Below are 18,458 nucleotides of genomic sequence, written 5' to 3'. Positions count from 1 at the left end.
TCATCACTTACAGCAAGGCTTACTAGCGACAGACTTTCCACATTGGGAGCAGTTTTGTACATGGTTTCTTCACCACGAAACCAAAATTCTGAGATTTGTGTCATCCATCCTATTCACAGATGAGACTACATTTCGTGCGGAGTTGTATCTTCAGCTTTTATAACAATCATCTGTGAGAGAGTATGCAGAAGCCCCATAGTATGGTGGAGCTGGATGTGTGGGCCAGGATAAATGGCGTCCATATTTTGGGACCAGTCTTCTGTCCACATCGCATGTCACGCCACGTTTCTTGTGGGTGACTTCGCCTCTTTTGCTGGAAGAAGTGCCATTAATGATTCAAAGGGTTATGTAGCTGCTACATATGGTACTCCAGCCCATTTTACTGTTAACGTTGCCATGCATCTCATTCATGTGTTCCCTGGTCGATGGATCGGACAAAGGGCTTGCTCATTCACTGGATCTCTGCGATTTCTGGTTATGGGGCAATCTCAAAAGTCTCGTGTTTGCAGAGCCCATTTTAGATGTGGAGACACTGGAGCAGCATATTCATTCTGCCTTTGACACTGTTTGGATGCAACTTGGCTGATGTGAACGTGTGAGACAGAACATGCTACAGAGTATACATGCATGCGTTGAGGCACAAGGAAACAATTTTCAGCACATATTGTAACTGTAGCTGCATGGTACAGCGTGTACTAGACCACAGCCTCTGTAACAATTTATGATTGAAAAAATGGTCTCTAGCATGGAAACCATGCATTTCCAGACATAAATTCATTTGACTTCTTTTGTTCTGTATCCTCTCATCGATCGCTCCCTTAAGTTTGTACAATGGAAAAAATCACCCTGTATAGAATTTTTTCCTATCTATATTTGTTGCTACATGGTCTATCAATGTAGAAGATTTTATGGTTATTCTAGTTGGAGATTTGCCAGTGAAGGCATGCCATAAGTGTACATTATATTTAAGTAGGCATTACTAATATTATCTGATTTCATTGTATTTATTTTAACATACAACACACCATGATTGTATACAAAATTATATGTACAGCAACTAATAGCTGCCCACACCTTGATTAACTCTAAAAATGAAAAAAAGAAACTTAAATGTTGATACAAAAGGCTTACTTCCCGATAAAGTGGTACCTTCATGTTATTGCATCATGTTGTGTCCGCCCCCGGTAGCTGAGTGGTCAGTGCGACAGTGTGTCAATCCTAACGGCCCGGGTTCGATTCCCGGCTGGGTTGGAGATTTTCTCTGCTCAGGGACTGGGTGTTGTGTTGCCCCAACCATCATCATTTCATCCCCATCGACGCGCAAGTCGCTGAAGTGGTGTCAAATCGAAAGACTTGCACCCGCCAAACGGTCTACCCGACGGCAGGCCCTAGTCACACGACATTTTTCGCATTATGTTGTATCGACATTTTTTTTGTTTATTCCTTTGTGTTGTAATTACTCGATGGTGATTATGTGCTCTGGAGTATGTAGCTGTTGTTATGTGTGCGCTGATTAATTAATAAAACGTTATTTCAGAAGGCTTTCACGTTTATATTAAAAAGGCTCAAAAAAGTTATGAGCACGGGTACAGGTGTGAAATTAAGATTTTGTAAATGTTAACATCGAAGTTGCATGCAGTAATTCAGAGCCGGTTTGGAAGTTTCACATGTGATAATCATTCTTCTTTTGCTGACTGATCGTTAATGTGTGCACGCTGCTGTTATTGTTTTCTCACATAGAGCGAAAAATGAGTTTTACAGCCCCAAATGGACTTCCAGTGGTGGAAAGTTGACTGGGAACGAAAATTATTCGACGTCGAAATTTGCCATGAAGGCAAACTGTGGAATGTTCTTGAAAACCCTCCTTTGGATCCAGCAAGGTGGGTCGATTCTTGGGAGACAAGAGACAAAAAGGCACTCTCCCGGTTCATAATTTTTTGGGCAAGATGAATTATTCCCATATAAGGGACACGAATATGGCACCAGAAGTCTGGATGGCCTTGGAAAAAGCATTTGAAGACTCAGGGCATGTGTATCACGGGAGATTCTATTAAAGTGGAACTGCTACAACCTGAAGACGTGAGTGGAAATGAAGAACCCGCTCTACATACGAATAAGCAGAGGCCTAAAAAACGTATTATTAAATGCTACAGGTGTAAGGAACCGAATCATATTGCTAAGTACTGTTCTAGCAAGGACGGAAAAGGAGGAAGCTCTTCAAAAATAACGATGATGGATATGTAATTAAGGTCACAGCAAAAGAAAGCTTTTCTTGTAGCAGATGTTAATCAGTCTCACGAAAAGGATATGTGCCTCGACCCACATCACTAATGCTGGAAGGAAACTTCATATTGCGAAGACATGTGATAGTTCAGAGACCAGAAGGGAGTTGATCACTAAGTAGCAGGGACTACTGGAAGTGTTATTGATCTAACCTTCTATACCAGTGATAAAACAGTAGAAGTAGAAGCATCTGATGTCATTCATATCCCAAACTCAGCTGTAAATTTGCTCTCAGTTACTAAAATTGTGAGCAAAGGGCATGAAGTGACCTAACAAAAAGATGGATTCATCTACAATGCAGAAGGTGAACTAACTGCCAAAGCATTGCCTAAGAGTGGCATCTACTGTTTGACTACAAGTGAAATGAAACACTGCTATTGTACAAAAGATAGTGGATTCTTATGGCATTGCAGACTAGGACATATGAATCGCAAAAGTATGCTGAAATTATCAAAGTTTCGACGGGACTAAATGAAGATATTGTCGTTAAGGATACCTGTGAGTTGTGCATCATGAGAAAACAGTCATGTACTTCATTCAAACCTAGCAAAAAGCATTCTAAACACATGTGAGACTTAGTACATTTTGATTTGTGAGGGCAAATGGAGACATCTGTTGGTGGAAATTGTTATTTTCTCACATGCATTGACGATTATTCAAGGTTCAGGTTTATTTATTTCTTGAAGAAAAATCTGAGGTAACACAGATATTTAAAAACTTCAGAGCTATGGTGGAAAATCAGATAGGTAGAAATATCAGGAAGTTGTGGTCTGATAGCGGGAAGCAGTGTGTCAATGATGAACTAAAAAGATTTCTGACTTCTGAAGATATCATCCGCCAGCTTACAGTATGTTACAGTCCACAGCAAAATAGTGTTGCTGAGACAGATAATAGAGCACTGGTTGAAAAAGCTCATGCCATAATGCTCAATGCTAACATACCAGAGGAGTATTGAGCTGAATCTGTGTGGACAACTGCATATCTATAAACTTGTTCACCATCCACCATATTTGGAGATAAAAAGCCATATGAACTTTGGCTTTGGAGAAAGCATTGTTCATTACATTTGAGAATTTTTGGGTGTGCAATGGTTCACATTGCAAAACCTCAGCACAAGAAATGGGATATGGTCACAGAAGTTGATAGTAGTAGTAGTAGTAGTTTATTCATCCAGAGACAATTTACATTGCATGGATTTCGTCAAAAAATACATAGTATATATATACACACATATAGGATGAACAATACTATACAAAATACAGATATGCATAGTAGACTACATAACATCGGACCACATTCAAATAGAATGTACAACTTTGATTAGTTACATTGATGTATGAGAAAGACTTTTTACATGGAATACACAGTTGATATTTAGATATAACACATACAATTCTAGCACTTTTGTACACATTATTTATTTAGATCATAGCAACAGTCAGATAAAAATTACTATTGGCACAGAGTACATAAATATAATTGTTTAGTATGAAGCGATTCCAAGTATTCTTTTACACTATAATAGCAGTTGGTCATTAAAAATTTGAATACTGCTTCTTTAAACGAAGACAATTTTTTTATTTGTTTTATCTTTACCAGTAGTTTGTTATACAATCTGCTTCCTTGTATGTTTGTTTGTTTCTGCGCCAAAGCCTTGTTAACTCTTTTTATATGAATGTCATTGCACTTCCTTGTGTTGTAAGTATGTAGATCCGAGTTGGATTGGAAATTGTTAATATTTCGTTTTACATTAATTACGCTTTTCTGTATACAGAGGCACGGTAGGGGTAGAATATTCAGCTGTTTAAATAATTGCTTTGAAAGAGTTAGCCTTGAACTGTTGGTAATTATTCTAACAGCTCGTTTTTTGTAGAGTGAAGATGGTTTTGAGATTTTTCTTACTATGACCCCAGACGATGAGGCCATAGGTAATAGCAGAATGTATATGATGAAAAATATTATTTAAAGGCAAGAAAACATTTTATTAACTTTGTAATTACACCCTGGATACGAAAAAAAAACACATTTACTGTAAGAAAATACACAGAAGTTACACACAAGCCAAGAATAAAGATATTGACAGCAGAGTCATGGAGCAGCACATAAATAGAGACGTCAAGGAATTTTTTCTTTTCTTTTAACACTTCCTCCAAAAGAAAAAATCATGAAATTATTGCTTTGTCTCTTGCATGCCAATTTCTGAACATAGAAAATTAAATCGAACTCGTTCAAGAGGTTTCGTCAAAATATCTGCCAACTGATTGTGTCCATCAATGTGTTCCAAGAAAATCTCACCGTTCAGATATCTTTCACGAACATAGAAATGTCGGACCTCTATATGTTTAGAACGTCGATGATATTCTGGATTTTTTGCCAACTTCAATGCACTAGCATTGTCAATGTAAAGAACTGGAGGCTGCCCCGACATTTCCTCTAATTCTGATAGCAGACGACATAACCAAACTAACTCTTTTGCTCCTTCACTAGCTGCAATTATTTCCGCCTCGATTGTGGATGTGGCCACTACTTTCTGCAACTGACTTGTCCATGACACTGCACCACCTGAGTACTTTGCAAGAATTCCAGTTGTTGAGCGCCTTGTCCGGTTATCACCTGCGAAATCTGCATCAGCGTAAATCTTTAACTCTTCTTTTTTATTATATACAATTCCAAAATTTAAGGTCCCTTTCAAATACCGGAAAATGCGCTTTACTCTATTCCAGTCTTCAGTGGTTGGTTTCTCCATAGCTCGAGCAGCTTTATTGACTGCAAAAGTGATGTCTGGACGAGTTACTGTTGAAAGGTACATGAGACAACCAATTGCTTCACGGTAGGGTACAGATGACGAAACTTCTTCGTTTTGATTATTGTCCTCACGTCCAATAGGAGTTGAGATTGCATTGCATTCTGCCATTTGAAATCTTTGCAGAATTTCTTTTGTGTATTTCTCTTGACTTATCATTATTGCTCCATCTTCATATTGCTTTATTTTTATGCCAAGAAAATTGTCAAGACTGCCAGTTGTTATTTCGAATTCATGTTGTAAAACATCCATAAAAACAGCAATTTCTTTCTTGTTACTGCCGACAATCAGGCCATCATCAACGTAGATTGCCACGTAAAGGCTATTTCCATTTTGTCTACGATAAAATAGGCATGGGTCTGCATCACTGTTTGAAAAACCAGCTTTCTTCATGAACTCAACAAAACGTTTGTTCCAGCAACGAGGCGCTTGCTTCAACCCATAAAGACCTTTTTTTAAGAAACATACTCGGCCTGTACCATCTTCGAAACCTTCTGGTTGTTCCATATATACACTCCTGGAAATGGAAAAAAGAACACATTGACACCGGTGTGTCAGACCCACCATACTTGCTCCAGACACTGCGAGAGGGCTGTACAAGCAATGACCACACGCACGGCACAGCGGACACACCAGGAACCGCGGTGTTGGCCTCGAATGGCGCTAGCTGCGCAGCATTTGTGCACCGCCGCCGTCAGTGTCAGCCAGTTTGCCGTGGCATACGGAGCTCCATCGCAGTCTTTAACACTGGTAGCATGCCGCGACAGCGTGGACGTGAACCGTATGTGCAGTTGACGGACTTTGAGCGAGGGCGTATAGTGGGCATGCGGGAGGCCGGGTGGACGTACCGCCGAATTGCTCAACACGTGGGGCGTGAGGTCTCCACAGTACATCGATGTTGTCGCCAGTGGTCGGCGGAAGGTGCACGTGCCCGTCGACCTGGGACCGGACCGCAGCGACGCACGGATGCACGCCAAGACCGTAGGATCCTACGCAGTGCCGTAGGGGAACGCACCGCCGCTTCCCAGCAAATTAGGGACACTGTTGCTCCTGGGGTATCGGCGAGGACCATTCGCAACCGTCTCCATGAAGCTGGGCTACGGTCCCGCACACCGTTAGGCCGTCTTCCGCTCACGCCCCACCATTGTGCAGCCCGCCTCCAGTGGTGTCGCGACAGGCGTGAATGGAGGGACGAATGGAGACGTGTCGTCTTCAGCGATGAGAGTCGCTTCTGCCTTGGTGCCAATGATGGTCGTATGCGTGTTTGGCGCCGTGCAGGTGAGCGCCACAATCAGGACTGCATACGACCGAGGCACACAGGGCCAACACCCGGCATCATGGTGTGGGGAGCGATCTCCTACACTGGCCGTACACCACTGGTGATCGTCGAGGGGACACTGAATAGTGCACGGTACATCCAAACCGTCATCGAACCCATCGTTCTACCATTCCTAGACCGGCAAGGGAACTTGCTGTTCCAACAGGACAATGCACGTCCGCATGTATCCCGTGCCACCCAACGTGCTCTAGAAGGTGTAAGTCAACTACCCTGGCCAGCAAGATCTCCGGATCTGTCCCCCATTGAGCATGTTTGGGACTGGATGAAGCGTCGTCTCACGCAGTCTGCACGTCCAGCACGAACGCTGGTCCAACTGAGGCGCCAGGTGGAAATGGCATGGCAAGCCGTTCCACAGGACTACATCCAGCATCTCTACGATCGTCTCCATGGGAGAATAGCAGCCTGCATTGCTGCGAAAGGTGGATATACATTGTACTAGTGCCGACATTGTGCATGCTCTGTTGCCTGTGTCTATGTGCCTGTGGTTCTGTCAGTGTGATCATGTGATGTATCTGACCCCAGGAATGTGTCAATAAAGTTTCCCCTTCCTGGGACAATGAATTCACGGTGTTCTTATTTCAATTTCCAGGAGTGTACTTCATCTTCAAGTATTCCATTCAAAAAAGCTGTCTTTACATCGAATTGTTCTAGCAGCATTTTCTTTGAAGCAGCTATAGCCAACAGAGTTCGTATGGTGTCATAACGTGCCACAGGGCTAGAGGCGTCGTCATAATCAATTCCTGCTTTCTGAATACAGCCTTTTGCAACCAATCTGGCTTTAAAGCGAGTACCTCCATTGACTGCGACCTTTCGCCGTAGAACCCAGCGGTTTTGCAATACTTTGGCATTCTTCGGACGGTCAACCAGCACCCAGGTATTGTTTTCCTTAAGTGATTGAAGTTCTTCACTAATAGCTTGCATCCATTCTTCCTTCTCGTTTGACTGCAATATTTCTGAAAAACAGTTTGGATCTTTGTATCCAAATGCATCAACTTTTGTTGCCATACAACATTCACCACTTTCCATCCAGGTTGGTTTTCTTCGTTGTCTTTTATTCTTCTGTTTCGCTTCATTAGAAGATTCAGCAGCTTTGGCTTTTAGAATTTCTGTTAATTCTTTATTTTCTTCAGATTCACTCGACTCTTGACTTTCTCTAGAATCGAGAGTGCCAATTTTTTCTTGAGTTTGGCTTCCTCCTGAAGTGTACAGCCTAGGAGATTTACATTGGTCATCTTTAGATGAATTCGGATCATTAAATTCTTCCCGAGGGACTTCAAATTCAACATGATCACTATGTAAATCACAAACAATTTCTGGCTTAAATTTTACATCGTGACTCAACACCACTTTTCTTTTAGATGGAATCCAAACTCTGAACCCATCTTTGTCATTAACATATCCAACAAGTCGTCCAAAAACTGCCTTATCATCAAACTTGGAACGGAATTGTTTGTTTATGTGAACATAGCAGCCTGTACCAAAAATTCTGAGATGATCAAGTCGTCCTACTGGTCGATTAAACCATAGTTCATAAGGGGTTTTATTTTCAACTGAAGATTTTCCAGTACGATTTATTAGGTAGACTGCTGTGTTACATGCCTCTGCCCACAACCCTTTAGGTAATTTACTCGGATTTAGCATTGACCGGGCAGCTTCAACAATGGTCCTATTTTCCCATTCACCCACACCATTTTGTTCAGGAGTGTAAGGAGGAGGAATCAGTAGCTCTATTCCCCTGTCTGCAAGCAGTTCACTGATATTCTTATTGTTAAATTCTTTGCCACCATCACATCTAAATTGTTTGACAACATGTCCATTAGGTCGTGCTTCATTTAAAAACTGCTTAAGCACAGTACACACTTCACTTTTGTGTCTTAAAAAGAAAATTCGACGAAATTTACTAAAATCGTCTTTGAAACATACATAATAATGCTTGCCTCCAAAAGATTTCGTGCTCATTGGTCCATTTACATCCACGTGGATTAATTCACCAGTACTGGTAGCGCGTATTGTTCGTGTTTTGAATGGCAGCCTATGCATCTTTCCAACCGCGCAGCCGTCACAAAATTCACTCTTGGCATCTTCCACATTAATGTTCATTCCTTTTAAAATATTCTTCACATGTTGTTTATTCTGATGACCAAACCTTTCATGGTACACTTGCAATGTTTCGGATGAAGTCATCAAGCTCATACGATTCATTTTTGCATTTCTAACAACACGCATGTTCAACACATAAAGTCCATTTTTCACATAACCTGTCATAACAATATTGCCACTGACTTGTTTTCGAACACAGACATTATTATAACTAAAATTAGTACTGTAGCATCTGCAGGCAATGGCTCTCACAGAGAACAGATTAGCACTTGCATCAGGGACGTATAAAACATTGTCCATTCTAGCATTGTACCATTTATTGTTTCGTCGGATTTGGATGTAAACTGTTCCTTGACCGTACGCACACATTTTCACATTTTGTTTTCCCAATGAAATTACTTGAGGAACATCAAATTCACTATACGAAACAAAATACTGTTTGTTGGGAGTGATATGATTTGTAGCGCCACTGTCGCAATACCATTTATTTGGGTCACTGTGATTACTGGTACACACACCCATAGCGTATGAAGTAAATGCAGCGTGTTCACTGTCTCGCTTCTTCTCTTTTCTTTTATTGCTTTCACGAGTGTTCTGTGGACACTCTGCTGCCCAGTGACCTAATTGTTTGCATTTATTACACGGAAACTTCTGTTTTAATTGTGACTTCGTCATCTTTACTTGCTGATTACTTGTTTGCCGTTTTCTTGTTTTAGAAACGACAAAAGCTGCACTTCCACTAACGTCTTGTTCACGCAGTTCAATAGTACAGAGTTTTTCAATCAATAAATTCAAGCTTTGCTTTTCTGTCGGTATCGTATCCCAGAGATCCTTAAAATTGTCGTAGTCTTTTCCCAGTGTAGACAAAATTCGACCATTTAAGATTCTTTCAGATAGCGTATTTTCTTCATGTTTTGATAATTCATCGTTCAGGTCCACAAATAACTTTTGCAGTTTGGCCACATGTGCACTAATATCTTCCGATTCATCACGTTTAACACGGAAAAATGTTTCAATCAACATTCAAACGCTGAGTACTGCTACGTTCAAATCGGGCGCGTAATTTTTCCCAGATTTCTTTAGCATTCTTGCACGTTAAGACGAGTTCTGCAACAGGTTTACTTAGCTCACTTGCTATAAGACTTGCTGCCTTTGCGTCGTCCTTGTGCCATTCCACGTACGCTTCTTTTTGTTCACTTGTCGCATCTTGCGGCAACTCTACACGTTCACGTGTACCGTTAATAATATCTTCTAGTCCATATGAACGTAGCACCATAGAAATATGCCATTTCCATTTGGCCCAGACGTCAGGTCCTTCAAGCTTATCAATGCTGACCTTATAATCACCGCTAGCAGTCATGTTTCTCTACAGACATACGCTCATTTCAAATATTGTTTTACTTAAACTGTGTTGTTTGCCTTTACACGTGTACTGGGCCCATAACCTGATGAAAAATATTATTTAAAGGCAAGAAAACATTTTATTAACTTTGTAATTACACCCTGGATACGAAAAAAACACATTTACTGTAAGAAAATACACAGAAGTTACACACAAGCCAAGAATAAAGATATTGACAGCAGAGTCATGGAGCAGCACGTAAGTAGAGACGTCAAGGAATTTTTTCTTTTCTTTTAACAGTATATAAGCAAAGTAAACAGCTCTGCTACATTCCCTACTACATACAAAGCTAATAACGCGTAAAGCAAAGCAAGCAGAGCTTAACTTATGCGAAAGATACAGGATATGGGATTTCCAGTCTAAATTTTCGTCTATATGTACACCTAAGAATTTTGTGGTAGCAACTCTCACAATTTCTTTATTTTGTATTCTGAGATCTAGATCAGAGTGTGACTTTGCTTTCCTGTAATGGGTATAATTAGTTTTAGAGATATTTATGGTTAATTTGTTCACTTCAAACCAATTTTGCAAATATTCTATAACTCTGGTTGCATATGTTGACAATACCCAGTTTATGTCAGTTAGTAAAATGTTTGTGTCATCCGCAAACAGGGTTATATGAGTACCATTTACTGGAATCTTGATATCATTTATGTAAAGAAGAAATAGGAGAGGTCCTAGAACACTCCCCTGCGGTACCCCAATTGGCACAGTCTGAATATCCGATCTGTAAACAATACTTTGGTTCAAATGGTTCAAATGGCTCTGAGCACTATGGGACTTAACATCTGTGGTCATCAGTTCCCTAGAACTTAGAACTACTTAAACCTAACTAACCTAAAGAAAACACACACATCCATGCCCTAGGCAGGATTCGAACCTGCGACCGTAGCAGTCGCACGGTTCTGGACTGAGCGCCTAGAACCGCTAGACCACCGCAGCCAGCCAAAACTTTGGTTTTTACTGTTTGTTGTTGCAATTTCTACTACCTGTTTCCTATTACGGAGATATGACTGAAACCACTTTTTAGCTACTCCTCGTATACCGACATATTCTAATTTGTCTAGCAGGATATCATGTTGGACAGTATCAAATGCCTTTGAGAGGTCCAAATTTATTCCTATTGTACTGTTGTTCTTATCTAGCCCCGTTACAATATTTTCAATGAATTGGGTGATGGCTGACTCTGTACTCATTCCTTTGCGAAAGCCGTGTTGGTTTACAGACAATAGATTGAATTTCTCGAGGTAATTTGTAATTCTGTTTTTCATGACTGTCTCTATTACTTTTGAAAATACCGATAATAAAGCTATTGGTCTATAGTTTCCCACTTCATGTATATTGCCCTTTTTATACAATAGTTTTACTTTTGCAATTTTTAATCGTTGTGGAAAGACACATTCTGAAAATGATATGGTTATGATGTGTGAGAGTGGGTCTGATATGACACTAGCACATCTCATCATGACTGAGCAAGGTATATCGTCAATCCCTGAGGACATTTTATTCTTCATTGTTTTTATTATTCGATTAACTTCCAATTTGTTCGTGAGAGGTAGCAATAATGAATTAACACTTTGTTCTTCTAGGATTGATTTTCTACTAATCTTAGAACAATTTTTACTCAGATTGATTGGACTATTTATGAAGTAGTCATTAATGTAATTTGCTAAAGTAAGATTTCTGACTAGCACACCTTGATCATCTTTTAAAACAAAGTCATCTGGATTTCTAAAATTTTTGCTTGGGCCTATTTCTTTTTTTACTACATTCCATATAGCTTTCGATTTGTTTGCTGACCCAGCAAATAAATTTTCTTGTATGTCTTAACATAATCTGTGAAGTGTTCATCTTGGTTATCTTTTTTGAGTTGACTGATATGTTTTAGTGTTTGACTAGATACTCTAATAGCAGGTGTTATCCACTGGCTTGTGTTCCTAGGCATGACATTGATCTTTGTGAGCTTTTTTGGGAAACACATCTCAAATAGGGACATGAATGTACTAGAAAAAGCATTGAAAGATTCCTCGTTTGTTGTTTGTGCAAAGACATCTTCCCAGGTTTCATTATCTAACAACTGGATGAAAGTATTTACTTTTTCTGTATAGAAGTGCCTTTTGTATCCCCACTTATATTTTACTGCCTTGGGGATAGAGTAATTTATGTATGTTAATAGTGTATTGTGATCCGAAAGACCTAAGTTTATGTTTAGTGGCTCAGTGATACCATTCTCCATATTTGAGAAAATATTGTGTAAAAGAGAAGATGACAGTTCTGTTATTCTGGTGGCATCTGTAAAGGGTGGTTTCATGTGGAAGCTGCTGAGTATACTCAAAAGCTGTCTTTTTTCATCACTTTCAATTAACAGGTTATTATTAAAATCTCTACATAAAAATAATTTCACTTCATTACTATAAAAAGTGTTTAATGCTGCTTCTATTTTTTTTAAGAATATGTTTTTGTCACCCACTGGAGATCTGTATACTGTAATGACAACTAGTTTTTCACTCTTCTCAGTTTTTAACTCTATGGCACATGATTCAAAATGTTTTTCTTTATTTAGATGGTCCAATTCTGTTGTCACTTTGAACTGCAGTCCTACTCTAGAGTAAATGCATACCCCACCATTTTTAAAAACACTTTGGCAATAATGTGATGCTAAATTAAACTTGCTTATATTTATGAGACTTAATTCACTAGCCTTGCACCAGTGTTCAGATAAACAAATACAAGAGACATCAGCAAGATTATTTAAAGCTACTTCTAGATCTAGTACTTTGTTTCTGAGGCATTGAATATTCTGACACATTATCCTGACTGTTTTGCAAGTATTTTTTCTTTTGTCATTACCTGGTATTGTGCTGCTTTTTCCATAGTAGTTGTGACTTATCTGCAAATTTTCTTGCTGATTTGTCACAATCTTTTCCATTTCTTTGTCTGAAGCCATAAAAAATCTTTATTTAATGATGTAGATGTCTTTGACTCCTCCTTAGGCAGTGTTGTGTTGCTGCAACTGTTGTTGATGGTTTTGTTGCTGCTGCTACTGTTGTTGTTGGTTCAGTTGCTGCTGCTGCTGTTGCTGCTGCTGCTTCTGTGGCCGGAGGTGGTGGTGATGGTAGTGTTAGTGGATGTGGTGGTGGTGCTGACAGGATTCTTCGTGCTGTTGCTGCCTTTGATTCTTTTATTGGCACTATTTCTGTTGGTGGTGGATCTGTTGTTGTAGTATCTGTTGGTTTTGCCCTGTAATTGCTGATGCCTGCGGTTTCCTTCCTCTTTTCTGCCAGTGACTGTAGTGGAACTGCTACAGTTGATACCATTTCTGCTTCTGTTGCTTGTGCTGCTGCTGTTATTGGTCTTATTGCTTGAGCTGGTTCAGATGTTGCTGGTTTTGCTGGTGCTGCAGTTGTTACTGAATTTTATCGTGATGCTGTAGCAATTTGTGGTTCTGCAGCTGCTTTAGTTGTTGTCTCCAAGACAGATTCACTTCCTCCATGGTTGCTTCGAGTAATGTATTGGTAGTTCATTACAATGGCTGGTACTGACTCATAGATACTTTGTTTTTTATATGTTTCTAACGTTTCGTAAATTGCTTTGCACAGAGATGACTTGCCTCTTCTATTCAGGTGCATGCCATGTTTTGTAAAGCTGCATCTATCCAGGAAATCGATTGATAGAAATCTTATGTTTGGGTACACTTTACACACAGTTTGTATCTATTTATTTGCTTCCTTAATTTCGGCGTTCACACATGAAGCAGATATGAGGTCATGCCTATGTGGTATACCAATAACAGTTACTTTTTGGTTTACTATCGAACTGAGGGCACTTTTGAGACTGATAATAGCGTTAGCTAACTCGTTACAATACACGTGATTTGCTCCTCCAATTAATACAACATGACGATTTTTGTTGTCTTGTTTGTCCAGTAAAACGTCCCTAATAATTTCCCGCAATGGTGCTCCTGGTTTCACAAGACTGCATACTTTCAGATCGTAATGGTTTCGTAGTACTTCCGCCAGTCCGCGTCCGTGGCTATCTGAGTAGATATTTAACTCAGTGAGATTTCGTGAAGATTTATTATTTATTCTTGGAGACAAATATTTCACTTGGGCACAGATTTTCGCTTCGCTGGTATGCATTTTCTGTTGAAATTCATCGATCTCTGCGTGTTTTCTATGTGAGGCCTGTCTTTGTAGTTCATTAGTTAATGAACTTATTATTATTTTATTTGTAGTCTACTTTCAGGCAACCAGAAGCTATTGATTCATTAATAGGGAGACTGGCCAGATAGTTGTCAGCAGGGATGTAAAATTCCTGGATGATGAGAATTTTCCAAGTTAAAAAACAGAGGGACCTAAGATCACTAAGGACTGGGACAAGAAGCAGTTCTTGAGGACATAAATACTTCACAAACTGACCAAAAAGTTAAACCAGAAGACTATGATATTGAACCCTTTTATGGCTTCAGTAGAAATTGAAGCTCAAGACGAGAGTCTTGAGAATCAAAACATACACCATGTGATCAAAAGTGTCCGGACACCTAGCTTGGAATGAGTTACAAGTTCGTCGCGCCCTCAATCGTTAATGCTGGAGTTTAGTAAGGTGTTGGCTCATCGTTAGCCTTGATGACAGCTTCCACTCTCGCAGGAATATGTTCAATCATGTGCTGGAAGGTTTCTTGCGGAATGGCAGCCCATTCTTTACAGAGTGCTGCACTGAGGAGAGATATCGATGTCGATCGGCGAGGCCTCACATGAAGTCGGCGTTGCAAACATCCCAAAGGTGTTCTATAAGATTCAGGTCAGGAATATGTGCAGGTCAGCCCATTACAGGGATGTTATTGTCGTGTAACCAATCCGCACAGACCGTGCATTATGAAAAGGTGCTCGATCGTGTTGAAAGATGCAGTCAACATCCCCGAATTGCTCTTCAACAGTGGGAAGCAAGAAGGTGCTTAAAACATCAATGTAGGTATGTGCTGAGATAGTGCAACGCAAAACAACAAGGGGTGCAAACCCTCTCCATGAAAAACACGACCACACCATAACACTACCGCCTCCGAATTTTACTGCTGTCACTATACACGCTGCCAGATGATTTTCACCGGGCATTCGTCATACCCACACCCTGCTATCGGATCGCCACATTGTGTACCGTGGTTCGTCACTCCACACAACATTTTTCCAATGTTCAATCATCCAATGTTTACGCTCCTTACACCAAGCGAAGCGTCGTTTGTCATTTACCAGCGTGATGTATGGCATATGAGCAGCCGCTCGACCATGAAATCCAAGTTTCCTCACCTCCTGCCCAACTGTCACAGTACTTGCAGTGGATCCTGATGCAGTTTGGAATTCCTGTGTGATCGTCTGGATAGATGTCTGCCTATTACACATTACGACCCTCTTCAACTGTCGGCGGTCTTTGTCAGATGAGGTCGACCTGTACGCTTTTGTGCTGTACGTGTCCCCTTACGTTTCCACTACGCTATCACATCGGAAACAGTGTACCTAGGGATTCTTAGGAGTGTGGAAGTCTGCCATACAGACATATGACACAAGTGACACCCAATCATCTGACCATGTTTGAAGTCCGTGAGTTTTGCAGAGTGCTCCATTCTGCTCTCTCATGATATCTAATGACTACTGAGGTCGCTGATATAGAGTACCTTGCAGTAGGTGTCAGCACAATGCACCTAATATGAAAAACCTATGTTTTGGGGGGTGTCTGCATACTTTTTATCACATAGCGTAGTTCAAGAGGTTACATCTTGAAGATCAAACAGATAACCAAAACTCAAGACATGGCCTAATCATGTTATTTACTATTTGAAAGGAGTACTTCCAAGTGAAGACATTGATTTAAAAGAAGCCTCTGAAGGGACAAATACGAAGAATGGAAGAAAGCAAAGAAGAAAGAATTTGGATCTCTAGTTCATAATAACACATCTGAAGAAGTGCTATCCAGGAGCTACTGAGGGGACACAAACCACTCACGAATAAGGGGGCTTTAAAATAAAGTATGAGGCTAGCAGTACACCAGAAACATTTAAGGCATACCTGTTAGTAAAAGCATGTAGTCAAATTGAAGATGTTCATTATGAGGAAACCTTCATGTCAGTGATCAGACTGGCATCCATTACATTTCTCTTGTATGTGGGGATTGATCACATTGAGATCATTACTGCTTATCTTTATGGAGACTAAAATGAAGAAATGTATGTCATTCCACCAGAAAATTTTTCAAATCATGGAAAAGTATGGAGGCTGAAGAAACTGTTTATGGACTCAAACAGGCTGATAGGAGTTGGAATCAAAAAAATTATGAGGTGTTAAGAAAACTAAAGTTGAACAGATCAGACACTGATCCATCTATATATTTTCATAGAATGGAGCCACACTACATATCATAGCTTTATATATCGATGACACATTATTACTCTCAAATGACAGAAGTGTTTTGGATCAGTTCAAAAGTTTTTGGAATAAATTTTTTGAGATAACAGATCTAGAGCAGATAAGCCAATGCCCAGGTATGGAAAGTACATGCAATCGAGAAATAGGAAAAATTTGGATCTCTCACAAATCTTGTGCAAAAGAAGTTCTGGAGGGATTTGGAAAGAGTGGTGCGAAGCCAATGTCAACATCACTTGAACCTGGTTTGGATTTCAAAGCAGTCGAATCAGGTGATATTAATGTACCTCATCGAGAGGCAACAGGAAGTCTTCTATATCTATCCCAAGTCTGCAGACCTGATATGTGTTTTGCTGTAAATTTCTTTGGCAGTTATAATCATTATTTTATAAAGATCCATTGGTTGTCAGTAAAAAGATTGTTTAGATATTTTAAGGGAACCATGGACTACAAGCTGGAAGTTTCTAGAGATGTTAACATAGAAATAATGGCCTTCAGTGATGCAGACCAGGGAAATCAAATAAATGAGAGGCACTCTGTAACTGGTTCATGCATACAATTGCAACACTCTTTTACTTCATTGTCTGGTATAAAAAAAAAACCATTGCGCTTTCTGCTTGTGAAGCTGAATATATGGCCTTGGCATCAACTGTTCAAGATTTACTGCGGTTAAGGCACTTTATGTCTGAGGTAGATGTAAGAGAGTTGTAAAGTCATTTAGAGTATATTGTGATAATAAAGGAGCCATTCATTTACCCAAGAATCTATTGACAAACTCTCGGTCGAATTATTTACTTCAAATAACTTCTTGAAAAGTATTGAGACCTTGTTCTGTGCATACAAACTGTCACTGAATGCAAAGAAAACAAATTACTTACATTTTGGAAAAATAATTCAAGATGAGGACATTGTCCTACAATTGGATGGTAGTCAAATTGACAGAGTACAGTTTGCAAAAGTACTGGGTCTCCATATAGATGAAGCTTTAAAGTGGAAAAACCATGTTAAATACCTTTCACACAGACGCAACTCAGCCTTGAGAGTTACAGCAAATGTTAGGACTCCTGAGGTCACCAGAATGGCGTACTTTGGATATTTTCATTCTGTTGTTTCATATGGGATAACTTTCTGGGTCAGTTCAAAATCAAATTTAAAAGAAATTTTTAGCCTACAAAAATGAGTTGTTTGAATAATTACACATAGTCACACACAAGCTCACTGAGGACCACTGCTCCAGAAATTAGGAATTCTCACTTTGTCTTCACTATACATATTCAGGTGTGTACTTGTAACCAAGTCAAACCTAAGCAATCTCCACACAGATGCAAACTGTCACAATTATAACCCAAGGAACAAGAAAGATTTGCATGTAGAATCTACAAAAAGAACATGAACTCAGAAACATGTAAGCTATTTTGTGTTAAAATTCATAATGCTCTGCCACAACACATTAAAGATTTAAGAGATATTATAAAATTTATATTAGGACTTAAAAATACTTACTTGAAAAATGTTACTATTCAGTAAATGAATTTTATGAAAATCCGGGTAAAGAAATGGAAAACTAACCATGACATAAATGTAGTGTCCTTGTTTGTTAAAAGTTCTGAGATGCCTTTATTTTGTTTATGTATTACGTATTCCTTCAAAAATTCAATACTTTAGTCTCTACATTTATTATTAATTATGATTAAAACTTAGAATATCTTCAAATAGAATGTAAATGTATTGTTAATTTTATGTAATCTCATTCCTGTAATAGACCAGGGAATTAATCACCTCAAAGGAGGAACTGTGAGAAGTTTTGTATTTTGTATTTATTATGTTGCACTTTATAGGACTTTAGCCTATTATATATAGTTTATTTTGTATGAATTCTATATTTAGTAGTGATGAATTTAACCTGATTTATCGTTTGACAAAATGTAAATTTACTGTTTTATTTTTGTGTGTGATTCAGTTTTGTACTGCATTGTTAACCTATTTCTGTTTATGACCAAGTCCAATATTGCTTGTTCAATGTAATGCATGCTAAATTAATAAATAAAAGCATATAGATACAAAGTATCACTTTATAAAAAGGCACATTAAGTCAGGTGTTATTAATGCAAAACATCT

The sequence above is a fragment of the Schistocerca piceifrons genome, chromosome 1, assembly GCF_021461385.2.
Source record: "Schistocerca piceifrons isolate TAMUIC-IGC-003096 chromosome 1, iqSchPice1.1, whole genome shotgun sequence".
Taxonomy (NCBI): Eukaryota; Metazoa; Arthropoda; class Insecta; order Orthoptera; family Acrididae; genus Schistocerca; species Schistocerca piceifrons.
Note: the sequence above shows the minus strand (reverse complement) of the source record.